The following is a 14,265-nucleotide window of genomic DNA, read 5'->3' as shown; positions in this document are numbered from 1 at the left end:
TTAGCAACAGAAATGGGAAACGGACTACTTTTCCATAGTTGTTTTAAATTATAACCTAAAATCTAATCTAAAATTGCCGCGTAAACGGTCTCATAAAATCCCTTGAACCTGTGTGTAAGTAAAGCGATCGAGTGAACATATTGCTTAAAATCTTGTAAATAATGGGAATGGATCAAAATCATGTCGGTGGTGTTTAGTACCGCATTATATAAAAACTTCTGTTATTACTCCAAATAAAATATTTATTGTTCCACGAAATAAGAAAATAATGGTTGAACTAGGCAAGACGAACTAGCGAAGGAATGTCTGCAATTTCTCCGATTTACTTTGTGAGGATGATTCGATTTTTAAAACTTCTTTTAGGTACCTGTCAATTCGTTTCAAGTTTTTTTCAGATAAAAAAAAGGTAATCCTGGAAAGAACGCTGTCGGCTTACACAAAGATGACGTCACGCGCAGGTAGCCGTGTTCCTTTGGGATTTGTGTACAACTGATTAAAACAACTACGATTTTTAAAGTTTTATTTGTTTATTTAATATTGTAAATAAATATTATTTCACTAAAATATTCATTGGACAATCGTTGATATTAGTGTCCGGTAAGCTATTAAGAACAAAGCCATATTTGTGGAAGGTTTAAAGGTTGAGAAAATATGTATACGTGAAGTTCACGTTTTCCTGAACTGACATTGTAGGTATATGGTGCCAGTATTGTTTAAAAATAGTAATAGGTGCTATTGAATACATATACTAGCTGTGCCTTGCGGTTTCGCCCGCGTTTACTTCGGCATTCAGCGTACCTACATAGTCAACAATCTTCAACAAATCGGTTACATAACGTAAAGATTTTTCAACCGTACTGGCAGTTCCTGACAAGAAAAAAACAAACACACATACAAATTATTCAGCCTTAGGATATTATTTAATTTGCCACGATAATGAAGTAGTCGCTCATATTCAATTGAACTTGGCGCTCATTTTCACATTTAAGTTTTTGATGGGATGCAATAATTGGTACAGGAGGTATGTTGAATATCCAGCTTCGGATTGATTACCTAAGTATTTACGAGAACTTTCTTCTGAGGAAGTCTCGTCTATGCCCCCCTATGGTCTGCGAGCAATACAATGCTGCAGAATGAGAAATGTATTAAGTCGTAATACTAATTGAAATGTATGCCTAGTCTTATTTAATAACTAGCTGTTGCCCGCGACTTCTTACTCGATACAATTTTAATTTGCCCTGAAATTAGTAGATATCCTGGGACCTCGTATCTCCAGCAAACTCAAAATCAGTTCCATGATTGTATACGTTATCAGGTTACAAGCAGACGAATACATACTCTCCTTTTTTATATATTAAGATTTACACTATCTTAGGTTTATTTATAAATAAATACTAATAATAATACTGTAAATGGACGATTTCTGTACAATAAGAATAGGTATTTGTAAGTTTGATCCGGAGAAGCTATAGTTTTAGAACCACGGGGCATGAACGGAAAGATTGAGAAGCTGGTTGGTAAGTTAGAAACTAAGCAGTTGCCCTTTTCCACCATTAACATTTCCTTGTATAGATACAAAAATATTTAGTAGGTAATTGATAAGTAAGCTAACTCAGGTTGCAGTTTGAAGTTAAAGACTAGGTAGGTACCCATCATTTAACATAACACTGTAACCCACTGAAACATGGACACAAGGATATGTTTAATAGTAATCCATACTTCCATACTATACGATACTTCCTATACCAACTGTTTGTCCATCCATAACGCAGCATCAGGGCAACAGATTGATGCGACTTTTTGCATAGAGATCACTGATGCAACGTTAGGCTGGTGATAGAGATAGTTTATAGGCCGAAGTGACATTGGCTACTGCAATGCCAAAAATCACGTCAATCTGTTGCTGCGTGATTGAAGTACAAAACGTACGTCAGCGTGTCTGCCTGCAGGAACTGTACATTTTTTCAGGATTATAAGTAGCCTACGTCACTCTCCGGCCCATAAACTATCTCCATGCAAAAAATCACATCACTCCGTTGCTCTGTTGTTGAATTATTGAAGGACAAATAAACAAACAGTTGAGTGGTTAAGAGGACGGAGAGTAGCATGAGCTACTTTTAGTCTTGGAAAAACACCTAATTTCCATAAGGGTAGTTTACAGAATCATTTAAAATGCATGAAAAATCGTCCTTCATTCACGTCCTAATAAAGTAATCAAACTACTTTATTTTTGGCATAGAAATAGTTTGAAAGGACGCAAAACAAAGGAGACAAGCGTCCTGAAATAGTGCACGGGTAAAAGCTAGTTCGTAAATAAAAGCCATTCCGTCCTAATTCATTTTTATTAAAATAATCTAATATCAGCGAGGTAAATTTTTTCGTGTTTTCTTCTCCCTCGAGCTCCAGCTTGGCCTTCAAACATTGACATTCATCTTCGCCCTTAGTCATTAGTCTTCCATCTTCGCAATAAGTCATCGGTCTTCACCGTTGTATTCGGTCATCGGTCTACACCGTTGTCTTCGGTCATCGGTCTTCATCTTCGTCTTCAGTCATCGGTCTTCATTTTCGTCTTCAGTCATCGATATTCATCTTTACTTTCAGTCATCGATCTTCATTTTTGCTTTCAGCTATCCGTCTTCATATTTACTTTTAGTCATCAGTTTTCATCTTTGACCTAAGCCATCAGTCTTCATTTTTTCTTTCTGCCATAGGTTTTCATTTTCGCTCTCAGTCATCGGTCTGCATCTTCGCGCTCAGTAATCGGTCTTCATCTTCGCCCTCAGTCATCGGTCTTAGCCTTCAGCTATTGGTATTCATATTTGCTTTCAGTCATCGGTACCCTCAATTATGTCTTCGCTTAAAGATATAGACGCTGATCTTCTGCTTCAGTCTTCCCTTCTTTCCCTTTTTTCCCCTTGGTCTTCTTCAGTCTTCGCATAAAATTTCGATGTTGTACTTGTCCCTCAGCCTTAAGATGGTCTTCGTTATTGCCTTGGTCTTATTCAGTTTTCATCTTTTTCTTCCGTCTTCGGTTTTCATCTTCGCCGTTTTCGGTCCATTGGTCGTTTCCCATGGTCTAAGTCTCAATCTTCGTCTTCTGTCTTCGGTCTTCATCTTCACCCTGCCGTCAGTCTTCATTTACGTCTTCTTTGTTAATATTGACCCTCAAACTGCGGTCTTCAGTCTTAATCTACGTCTTCTTTATTCATCTTGGACCTCAAACTTCGGTCTTCAGTCTTCATCTACGTCTTTTCTTCATCTTGGCCCTCAAACTTCGGTCTTCAGTCTTCATCTTTTTCTTCAGTCTTCGGTCTTCGGTCTTCATCTTTTTCTTCGGCCTTCATCTTCGCGCTTTCTTGGGTCCATCGGTCGTCACCCACGGACTTCAGTCTTAATCATAGTCTTCTGGCTTTTGTCCTCATTTTCTATCTTGGTCTTCTTGTGTCTTCATCTTCGTCTTCAGTTACCGTCTTCGCCGTTAGTCTTGTGCCGTATTCACTTGTGGCCTTAAGTCATCTTCATCCGGTCTTCAGTATTCAACTTAGTTTTTATCTTCGGTCTTCATCTTCGCTCGGTCTTCGGTCTTCATCTTCGATCGGTCTTCGGTCTTCATCTTCGATCGGTCTTCGGTCTTCATCTTCGATCGGTCTTAGGTCTTTATCTTCTCCCCGTCATCGGTCTTCGGTCTTCATCTTCGATCGGTCTTCGGTCTTCATCTTCGATCGGTCTTAGGTCTTTATCTTCTCCCCGTCTTCGGTCTTCATCGTTAACCTTGGTTGAAGACCAAGATAGAAGATGATCTTCAGTTTTCATCTTAGTTTATCTTCACCCCGTCTTCGGTCTTCATCTTCTCCCCGTCTTCGGTCTTCATCTTCTCCCATGGTCTTCATCTTCGTCTTCTTTCTTCATCTTCGTCTTCTTTCTTCATCTTCACCCTGTTTTCGGTCTTCAATTTCTTTCTTCATCTTCGTCTTCTTTCTTCATCTTCGTCTTCTTTCTTCATCTTCGTCTTCTTTCTTCATCTTCGTCTTCTTCTTCTTTCTTCATCTTCGTCTTCTTTCTTCATCTTCGTCTTCTTTCTTCATCTTCGTCTTCTTTCTTCATCTTCGTCTTCTTTCTCCATCTTCGTCTTCTTTCTTCATCTTCGTCTTCTTTCTTCATCTTCATTTTTCATCATCTTTTTCAACATCGTCTTCTTTCTTCATCATCGTCTTCTTTCTTTATCATCGTCTTCTTTCTTTATCATCGTCTTCTTTCTTCATCATCGTCTTCTTTCTTCAACTTGGGCCTCAGACTTTGATCTTCATCTTCTACCTTGGTTGAAGACCGAGGTGGAAGATGAAGATGGTCTTCAGGATTCATCTTAGTTTATCTTCGGTCTTCATCTTCACCCTGTTTTCGGTCTTTATTTTCTCCTATGGTCATCACATTCTTCATCCGTTCCGATGGTCATCGGTCATCATCTTCTCCCATGGTCTTTACATTCTTCATCCGTTCCGATGGTCTTCGGTCTTCATCATCTCCCAGTGTCTTCTTTCTTCATCTTCACCCTGTTTTCGGTCATCATCTTCTCCTATGGTCTTCGGTCTTCATCTTCTCCCAGTGTCTTCGGTCCTCATCTTCTCCCAGTGTCTTCGGCTTCATCTTCTCCCAGTGTCTTCGGTCTTCATCTTCTCCCAGCGTCTTCGGTCTTCATCTTCGTCTTCTTTCTTCATCTTCATCTTCTTTCTTCATCTTCGTCTTCTTTCTTCATCTTCGTCTTCTTTCTTCATCTTCGTCTTCTTTCTTCATCTTCGTCTTCTTTCTTCATCTTCGTCTTCTTTCTTCATCTTCGTCTTCTTTCTTCATCTTCGTCTTCTTTCTTCATCTTCGTCTTCTTTCTTCATCATCGTCTTCTTTCTTCATCATCGTCTTCTTTCTTCATCATCGTCTTCTTTCTTCATCATCGTCTTCTTTCTTCATCGTCGTCTTCTTTCTTCATCATCGTCTTCTTTCTTCATCATCGTCTTCTTTCTTCATCATCGTCTTCTTTCTTCATCATCGTCTTCTTTCTTCATCGTCGTCTTCTTTCTTCATCGTCGTCTTCTTTCTTCATCGTCGTCTTCTTTCTTCATCGTCGTCTTCTTTCTTCATCATCGTCTTCTTTCTTCATCATCGTCTTCTTTCTTCATCATCGTCTTCTTTCTTCATCATCGTCTTCTTTCTTCATCATCGTCTTCTTTCTTCATCATCGTCTTCTTTCTTCATCATCGTCTTCTTTCTTCATCATCGTCTTCTTTCTTCATCATCGTCTTCTTTCTTCATCATCGTCTTCTTTCTTCATCATCGTCTTCTTTCTTCATCATCGTCTTCTTTCTTCATCATCGTCTTGGCCCTCAGACTTTGATCTTCATCTTCTACCTTGGTTGAAGACCAAGGGTAGAAGATGAAGATGGTCTTCAGTTTTCATCTTAGTTTATCTTCGGTCTTCATCTTAACCCTTTTTCGGTCTTCATCTTCTCCTATGGTCTTCAGTTTTCATTTAAGTTGATCTTTGGTCTTCATATTAGTTTCTATCTTCGGTCTCCATCATGGCCATGTCTTTGTTCTTCATTTTCTCCCATGTTCTTCGGTCTTTATCTTCTTTCTTCATCTCGGACTCAGAATTTGATCTTCATCTTCTCCCGGTCTTCGGTGTTCATCTTCGCCCAGTCGTCGGTCTTCAGTCTTTATCTTCTCCCATGGTCTTCAGTCTTCATCTTCTCCCATGGTCTTCGGTCATCATCTTCTCCAATGGTCTTCGGTCTTCATCTACTACCTTTGTTGAAGACCAAGCGAAAATAGACCTTGATCTTCGTTTTGTCTTCATCTCTTATTGTTCATCTTCCCTACTTAAAGCTTACAGCTTATTAAATAAATATAATATTGACATTTAACTACATTCTTCACCTTTAGCATTAGTTATTAATAGGTCTTCATCATCTTTCTTCATCTCGGCTCTAATAATTTGATCTTCATCTCCCCCCGGTCTTCGGTGTTCTCCTTCTGCCTTCTGTCTTCGGCCTTCTTCTTCTCTCTTGGTCTTGTGTTCATGTTCGTTTTCTGTCTTCGGTCTTCCCTTATCAATCTATGTTCAGTCTTCACCTCTGTCTTCTGTCATCGGTCTTCATCCTCGACCTGCAATCTTGTCCCCTGAATCTTCGTCCTCAGTTTACGTCTTCCGTCTTCATCTTCTTCCTTAGTCTTCGGTCTTGATCTTCTCCATTAGTCATTTCCTTACTTAGCTTTTAATATTTATATTTGGATGTGGTGTCAACCCAAGCAATAATTTATAACTTCGCCTTCAGTCTTCATCTCAGTCTTCATTTCCACCGTCAGCCTTTATTCTTCATCTCTGCCCTCGGTCTTCATCTCTGCCGTAATTCTTTAACCCAACTTAAAGTCATCAGTGTTTATATCCTCTCTCGGTTTTCAACTGCACTCCATTCTCGGTCATTAGTCTTCATCTCCACCGGGAAGATGAAGCCTGCATCATGTCTGCATTTCGGATAGATCTGTCGGTTAAATTGTATAAGCCTAACCCTACTTTACGTATTAGAATGAAAATTTACATAGTTATATTTGAATAATATTTAACCTTTTTGAAAAAAACAATAATTATTCTTGCATATAAAGTTTGTAATAAATTTAAAAAATATGATGCACACGAAAACTTACATTATCCTGAATCTGAAAAAAACACTGTTAAAAGAAAATCTGATAGTAAAATTTTTGTTATTCATTAATGCACTTATTTAAAAAAAAAAAAATTCTTACACGTAATACTTTTCAAAAGTCTGAAAAATAAAGGGTTAATGGAACACAATACCTTACACGAACAATCTTTAACAGCCAGCATCATATCTGCATTTCGGATAGATCTGTTGGTTACATTTTATAAGCCTAACCCTACTTTACGTAATACAATGAAAATTAACATTCGGCAAAAAAAAAACTGTTAAAAGAAAATCTAATAGTAAAATTTTTGTTATTCATTAATGCAGTTATTTAAAAAAGGAATATTTCTTACACGTAATACTTTTCAAAAGTCTGAAAAATAAAGAGTTGATGGAACACAATACCTTAAACGAACAATCTATAACAGCCAGACATGTAAGAAATATCTTAATGCATATTAAAACATCAAATCAATGATAAAAATATGCAGATACTAGCTAGCTGCAAGTATGCTTGCGCTGCGCCACAAATATAGACAGATTTAGCGCACATCATTATCTTACCACTTTGGAAAGTATGCTTTATTCTTTTATTTTAAAAAACTTAGTCCATTTTACTACCGAAACACACTTATCGTATCCTACAAGACTAATGCGTCACGTTAAACAATGCTGTTCAGCCCAACCGCGCAAAGTATTCATCACGATGCAGAGCTGTTCAGAGATGCCTTTATTTTTTCCATCGTTCTGTGGTACTTAAACTAAAGTTGTGATTTCTGGAGGGTTCATATTCAATAGAATCAGGCAAAAGGCAGCACAAAATTCACACTGGCTGGCGGTTTTACTCGACGTAACAGACTGCGTATTCCAACAGGCTACAGCTACGCTTAAGCGTGTTTTTATCATGTATCTTGCGCAAAATAAGCTTAGTGTGTTTCGGAACTAAGAGATCTAAGATTTCATTCTTAATGATAACTGTTTTGTGACTGAAATTCTGCAATAGATATTTATCTTACCGATTAATTTTGCACTACGTATTGACTATTTGGTTTAAAATACTCCAACCATAAGAATATTACAGTGTTGCTTGTCTGGAGTGTTAAGGTTCTTATTTAATCCTGAAACCTGTATTAATGTTGTTGATTCAAGTAATTCACCAACACAGAAGAGTGTTGTTTAAATTGAGCCACATTTTAATCTCATCATTCTACTACGTATTTCACTTTCCATTTCTTCCTTGTTTTACCGGCATATTTGATAACCTGATTTGTTTATGACACACTTTATATTACACTCTTGGGCCCCAAACTTTTTGTGTTAAGATATTTAAAAGATTTTCCTTATGCGTCTCACGTTGTTACCGTTTGGAGTTAAACCTGAAATAGATCCTGTTATTTTGGTATTGTTTATCGTTGCTATATGTTACTGTACATCTTGTCTCGAGATATACATTTGCATAACTTGTAACATTTTGTTTTTTATCTTCTGTAAAAAATCTCTTGTATCTTACATCCATCCACATGTATTTGGGATACTTGAACCACGATTTTATTTCTAAGTATGTAGTCTTAAAATATTCTTTTGGAGATCAACTTGCCTTAAAACCTGAAAAAAATGATCAACTTCTCCTGTCGGAGAATTTATTAGTCCTTTTTAATCACTTGGCTTTAAAGATAATCGATAAGATATCGTTCTGTTCCTGGTTTGCAAAACCACACTCGTCTTACTTCATCTCGATTACTTTGAGTCTTTATTTCGGCCTCCAGGGAGTTTTCGTTCCTTACACTGAAAGAGAACCTTTATTAACTTAGTTGTAGTCATCACACGACATTGGTGTGCTGGTGACTGATGTAAGATTCTTGAGCCACAATTTCACTTATTTCTTGATATCGCAGTTGTCACCAAACTGGTATTTTAAAAATAGAACCTGTAAAAGATAATTAAGTTGCTTACGATAGTACTATGGCCAACTCGCATTTTTCCCTACTCCATCCTGGATGCTTAAGCCACAATCATCTTTGTAGCAGTTTTTTTTTTGTAGTCAAAATTTCGTTCTCCAGTGAGTTCTTGTTCCTTATACTGCAAGAAAACCTTTAGTATCATACTTTGACTCAACTCACTGACATTCCTAAGACTGATGTAGGATTTTTGAGCCACACTCCCTTATCGAATCTTGTTTTTATTTTTTAGCCCACATTTATTTCTCCAAGTAGTTCCTGTTTGTGATACTGTAAGAGAATCTTTAGCATCGAAATTGACCTAATTTCACCGACATGCTGATGGCTGATATAGGATTTCTGAGCCACTCTTCTTTTTGTCTATTTGCCTTTTGATATCTCTGTAGTTACAAATTGGTCTCTTATAAATTAATCTAGCTTACTTGGATTTGCTGTTACTGCACCCCGGGACCTGGATGCTTAAACCACACTGACTTATTGAACCACGATTATTTAGTAGACCAAATTACGTCCCCTAGGGAGTTTTTTTTATACTGCAAGGAAACCTTAACAATCATACTTGAACTCATCTCACTGACATGCCGATAACTGATGTGGGATTTTTGAGCCACACTTCTATTAGTCTCTTGATATCCCGGTTGTCACAAATGGGTATTTTATAAACAAAACCTGTAAGAGATAGTTATTTTGCTTACTTGACACCTCAAGCCAACTCGGATGTTCCCTTTCTCGAACCTGGATGCCGCCACACTCCCCCTTCTGATATCTTGTTTTCTCAATGCCAAAATGTATTTTTCCAAGTAGTTCCTGTGTGTGATACTGCAAGAGAATTTTTAGCATCATACTTGACCTAATCTCACAGACATGCTGATGACTGTATAGGATTTCTGAGCCACACTTATTTTTGTCTTTTTGCCTCTTGATATCTCTTTAGTCACAAATTGGTCTCTTATAAATGAATCCTGAAAGAGATAGTTGTTGCTTACATGTAATCCTCTAGCTTACTTGGATTTGCTGTTACTGCACCTTGAATTCTTATTTTATCACGATCAGTTGACCAAATTTCGTCATCCGGGTAGTTTTTTTCCTTTTACTGCAAAAGAACCTTTAGTGACATACTTAAACTCATCTCACCGACATGCTGATGACTGATATAAGATTCCTGAGCCACACTTCTATTTTTCTCCTGATATCTCTGTAGTCACAAATTGGTCTCTTAAAAATGAATCCTGTAAGGGAAAGTTACGTTGCCGACATGTAATCCTCTAGCTAACTCGGATTTGCTGTTACTGCACCCTGGATTCTTATTGACTCACGATCATTTGGTTGACCAAATTTCATCATCCAGTTTTTTTTCTCGTTACTAAAAGATAACTCATCTTACCGACCGACCGACGATATGCTGAATCTTGAGCCACACTTCTATCTGTCTCTTGATCTTAGTAGTCAATTGGTATTTTGTAAATGAAACCTGTAAGAGACTGTTAAGTTGCTTACGATAGTCCTCTAGCTGACTCGGATATGCCGTTAATCGAACCTGGATGCTTGAGCCAAACTGTTTATTGAATCTTTAAGTGGACCAAATTTCATCCATCAGGGATTTTTTTACTTGAACCTACTGCAATAAAACCTTTATTATCATACTTTAACTCATCTAATCGACCTATGTATCCTGAGGATTAATGAAGGTTTCTTCAACCACACTTGTTTGTAGCTTGGTATATCAGAAGTCACCAAATTGGTCTTTTAAATTTTAATAAAATCTGCATGAAATAATTTCGTTGCGAAATTTTTAGAACCGTGATGTATTTTTGCTGCTTACTTGTGGTTTCTCTCACCTACCCATTGCCTCATTATTCGCTTTAGTAAATTATTCAGACCGGTTTTATCTGAAATTGTAAAAGCCTTAAAGCTTGTTTATCCGCCTTGGTAATATATGTCCGAAGGGTAATTTTGCCTGAAACGAAAGTGATCCTTTTGTTGCGCTCTCATAGATCTTGCCAAATTGAGGTCAACAAATGCTAAGTCAAGCAAGTAATATTGTCAATTTAAATGTCGAAATTTCTTTTAGGCATATCTGTAATTAAGTAATGTTTAAACCTGTAAAAAAGTATGTCGTTTGCTTGTCGCCATTGCGGAAGCTTTTTTAATGAATGAAACAGTCTAACTTTTATTTTAAACCATCTTTTAGATTTTGATATATTGTCACTTTCAGGCCGGTCCATCAAAAGTTCATCACATGTTACGGAATTCCCGGCACTCCGTCCTTAGATCTGTTGTTTTATTTTTTTATTTATATAACTATAAAAAATTGTGGAATGTTGGCTGGCAAACACTTAACCTGAGAGGGAAATTGATAGACTGCGATGCCTGAATGCAGGTAGGCAGGCAGCTTGTAGACAGCTCTGTCTAGCACGTAGACGTCAGTCTGAGATGCCTGCCGATTGCAGGAAGGCACGATGTTAACGGGACGAGAAGTCTGTTGACTGGAAATAGCTCGACCAGGCCCGAAGTAGACAGGCCGCGATGCCTGCCGAATGCAGGCAGGCCAACAGCTTGTAGACCGCTCGGTCTGGCACGAAGATGCCTGCCGATTGCAGGCAGGCACGATGCTCACGGGACGACACGCTTGCCGATTGCAGGCAAGCAAATAGCTCGACCAGGCCCGAAGTAGACAGGCTGCGATGCCTGCCGAATGCAGGCAGGCAAGCAGCTTGTAGACAGCTCGGTCAGGGCACGTAGACGTCAGTCTGAGATGCCTGCCGATTGCAGGCCGGCACGATGTTAACTGGTCGAGAAGTCTGTTGACTGCAAATAGCTCGACCAGGCCCGAAGTCGACAGGCCGCGATACCAGCCGAATGCAGGCAGGCCAACAGCTTGTAGACCGCTCGGTCTGGCACGAAGATGCCTGCCGATTGCAGGCAGGCACGATGTTAACGGGACGACACGCTTGCCGATTGCAGGCAAGCAAATAGCTCGACCAGGCCCGAAGTAGACAGGCCGCGATGCCTGCCGAATGCAGGCAGGCAAGCAGCTTGTAGACAGCTCGGTCAGGGCACGTAGACGTCAGTCTGAGATGCCTGCCGATTGCAGGCCGGCACGATGTTAACTGGTCGAGAAGTCTGTTGACTGCAAATAGCTCGACCAGGCCCGAAGTCGACAGGCCGCGATACCAGCCGAATGCAGGCAGGCCAACAGCTTGTAGACCGCTCGGTCTGGCACGAAGATGCCTGCCGATTGCAGGCAGGCACGATGTTAACGGGACGACACGCTTGCCGATTGCAGGCAAGCAAATAGCTCGACCAGGCCCGAAGTAGACAGGCCGCGATGCCTGCCGAATGCAGGCAGGCAAGCAGCTTGTAGACAGCTCGGTCAGGGCACGTAGACGTCAGTCTGAGATGCCTGCCGATTGCAGGCAGGCACGATGTTAACTGGTCGAGAAGTCTGTTGTCTGCAAATAGCTCGACCAGGCCCGAAGTCGACAGGCCGCGATGCCTGCCGAATGCAGGCAGGCCAACAGCTTGTAGACCGCTCAGTCTGGCACGAAGATGCCTGCCGATTGCAGGCAGGCACGATGTTTACGGGACGACACGCTTGCCGATTGTAGGCAAGCAAATAGCTCGACCAGGCCCGAAGTCGACAGGCCGCGATGCCTGCCGAACGCAGGCAGGCAAGCAGCTTGTGGACAGCTCAGTCTGGGCACGTAGACGTCAGTCTGAGATGCCTGCCAATTGCAGCCAGGCACGATGTTAACGGGACGTCATGCTTGCCGATTGCAGGCAAGCAAGATGTTGACTGGGCGAGAAACCGTTGACTGCAGGCAGGCAAATAGCTCGACCAGGCACGAAGTTGACAGGCCGCGATGCCTGCCGAATGTAGGCAGGCTAGCAGCTTGTAGACAGCTCGGTCTGGGCACGTAGACGTCAGTCTGAGATGTTTGCCGATTGCAGGCAGGCACGATGTTAACCGGACGAGAAACCGTCGACTGCAGGCAGGCAAATAGCTCGACCAGGCACGAAGTTGACAGGCCGCGCTGCCTGCCGAATGTAGGCAGGCAAGCAGCTTGTAGACAGCTCGGTCTGGCACGAAGATGCCTGCCGATTGCAGGCAGGCACGATGTTAACGGGACGTCACGCTTGCCAATTGCAGGCAAGCACGATGTTAACTGGGCGATGGGACGAGAAGTCTGTCGACTGCAGGCAGGCAAATAGCTCGAACAGGCCCGAAGTCGACAAGCCACGATGCCTGTAGAATGTAGGCAGGCAAGCAGTTTGTAGACAGCTCAGTCTGGGCACGTAGACGTCAGTCGTGCCTGCCTGCCGGTTGCAGGCAGGCACGATGTTCACGGGACGACACGCTTGCAGGTTGCAGGCAAGCACGATGTTAACGGGACGTCATGCTTGCCGATTGCAGGCAAGCAAGATGTTGACTGGGCGAGAAACCGTTGACTGCAGGCAGGCAAATAGCTCGACCAGGCACGAAGTTGACAGGCCGCGGGATTGCAGGCAGGCACGATGTTAACTGGTCGAGAAGTCTGTTGTCTGCAAATAGCTCGACCAGGCCCGAAGTCGACAGGCCGCGATGCCTGCCGAATGCAGGCAGGCCAACAGCTTGTAGACCGCTCAGTCTGGCACGAAGATGCCTGCCGATTGCAGGCAGGCACGATGTTTACGGGACGACACGCTTGTCGATTGCAGGCAAGCAAATAGCTCGACCAGGCCCGAAGTCGACAGGCCGCGATGCCTGCCGAACGCAGGCAGGCAAGCAGCTTGTGGACAGCTCATTCTGGGCACGTAGACGTCAGTCTGAGATGCCTGCCAATTGCAGCCAGGCACGATGTTAACCGGACGAGAAACCGTCGACTGCAGGCAGGCAAATAGCTCGACCAGGCACGAAGTTGACAGGCCGCGCTGCCTGCCGAATGTAGGCAGGCAAGCAGCTTGTAGACAGCTCGGTCTGGCACGAAGATGCCTGCCGATTGCAGGCAGGCACGATGTTAACGGGACGTCACGCTTGCCAATTGCAGGCAAGCACGATGTTAACTGGGCGATGGGACGAGAAGTCTGTCGACTGCAGGCAGGCAAATAGCTCGAACAGGCCCGAAGTCGACAAGCCACGATGCCTGTAGAATGTAGGCAGGCAAGCAGTTTGTAGACAGCTCAGTCTGGGCACGTAGACGTCAGTCGTGCCTGCCTGCCGGTTGCAGGCAGGCACGATGTTCACGGGACGACACGCTTGCAGGTTGCAGGCAAGCACGATGTTAACGGGGCGACGGGACGAGAAGTCTGTCGACTGCAGGCAGGCAAATAGCTCGACCAGGCACGAAGTTGACAGGCCGCGATGCCTGCCGAATGTAGGCAGGCAAGCAGTCAGAGATGCCTGCCAATTGCATCCAGGCACGATGTTAACGGGACTTCACGCTTGCCGATTGCAGGCAAGCACGATGTTAACTGGGCGATGGGACGAGAAGTTTGTCGACTGCAGGCAGGCAAATAGACGGACCAGGCCCGAAGTCGACAGGCCGCGATGCCTGCCGAATGTAGGCAAGCAAGCAGCTTGCAGACAGCTCGGTCTGGGCACGTAGACGTCAGTCTGAGATGCCTGCCGTTTG

General features: G+C 42.2%; 1 long non-coding RNA gene across 2 annotated transcripts; it reads right to left on the bottom strand.

Annotated features, from left to right (window-relative positions):
* Positions 1-5,536: 5,536 nt before the first annotated feature.
* On the bottom strand, positions 5,537-10,833 carry LOC120632311. Of its 2 annotated transcripts, none has more exons than XR_005659078.1 (2): positions 9,349-10,833; positions 5,537-8,622 (listed from the first exon to the last, which is right to left on the bottom strand). It is a non-coding gene; the product is annotated as an uncharacterized LOC120632311 (long non-coding RNA). The 2 variants fall into 2 exon arrangements; XR_005659079.1 differs by having other exon boundaries at positions 5,537-8,480.
* Between the last annotated feature and the right edge of the window lie 3,432 nt (positions 10,834-14,265).

The sequence above is a fragment of the Pararge aegeria genome, chromosome 19 (assembly GCF_905163445.1).
Source record: "Pararge aegeria chromosome 19, ilParAegt1.1, whole genome shotgun sequence".
Lineage (NCBI taxonomy): Eukaryota > Metazoa > Arthropoda > Insecta > Lepidoptera > Nymphalidae > Pararge > Pararge aegeria.
Note: the sequence above shows the minus strand (reverse complement) of the source record. Positions and strands in the feature narration are given on the sequence as shown.